Genomic DNA, 920 nt, shown 5'->3' on the forward strand with positions numbered 1-920 from the left:
GTGCTTAGGTGAATTTAAGGAAACTTGTGCAACCCTGCAAACGCTAGTGAATATATAACCTCATTGAATATTTAATGGAGGTAACTACGCTGAAGCCATGTTGTAACTTTTCTGTAAATTGTATACATTTTACACTATAGATGCAGCCATGTCCAACTGACTGCTGACCCGTGACCCATGACATCACAACACGTGTATGGCTCACTACACCTGTACCAGCAGATGATGACGGAGAGAAGAAGTGATTCGCATCTAGCAAAACCTTTTTTCAACTCAATTCAACTCAACTTGAAGATTAAGTTCCTTTGAAACAACCAAGCTTTTCTCATCCGCCAATATTCCTGACCTGATCATTTCTGCAGCGCTATCTAGTGGCAAATACATAGTCTCTACCAGACTCCATAGGCCGCTGGGAAAACCATAGAGATGGAACAAATAGAGGTGCGCCGGCCACTGAAGTACAGCCGGCTAGGGAACAGTTTGCGACCTACGGAGGTCGTAGAGGGGAAATGATTGTTCTGGCCGGCTGACTCCCCTAGTGTACTATGACTCTATTTGTCCAATTTCTACAATTAGACCACCGATCTACGAAGACTGGTAGAGGCTAGCAAAGACGATCACAGAACATTTGGCTCTAAAATCAACCCATACATGTAGCTGATTAACGACAAGTTTGCAAATGAGAAAGGTTGTGTCGTGTTAAATTTCAACGTCAAATTATTAACCGTCGTGATAAAGCTAGTCATTTTTTTTCATTACACTCTAAAGTTCCATATATTTAGCTCACAAATGCTGAAAGTAATCTTGCTATCGATGTTTAGCCATGATTGTATTGCCATTAACAGGATATTTGTTTAAGAATGTAACGTTAGATCCTGGCTCTCATAATTTGTCATGGCCTCTATGCACTCATATTTCAT

This window comes from Branchiostoma floridae, chromosome 10 (assembly GCF_000003815.2).
Source record: "Branchiostoma floridae strain S238N-H82 chromosome 10, Bfl_VNyyK, whole genome shotgun sequence".
Classification (NCBI taxonomy): domain Eukaryota; kingdom Metazoa; phylum Chordata; class Leptocardii; order Amphioxiformes; family Branchiostomatidae; genus Branchiostoma; species Branchiostoma floridae.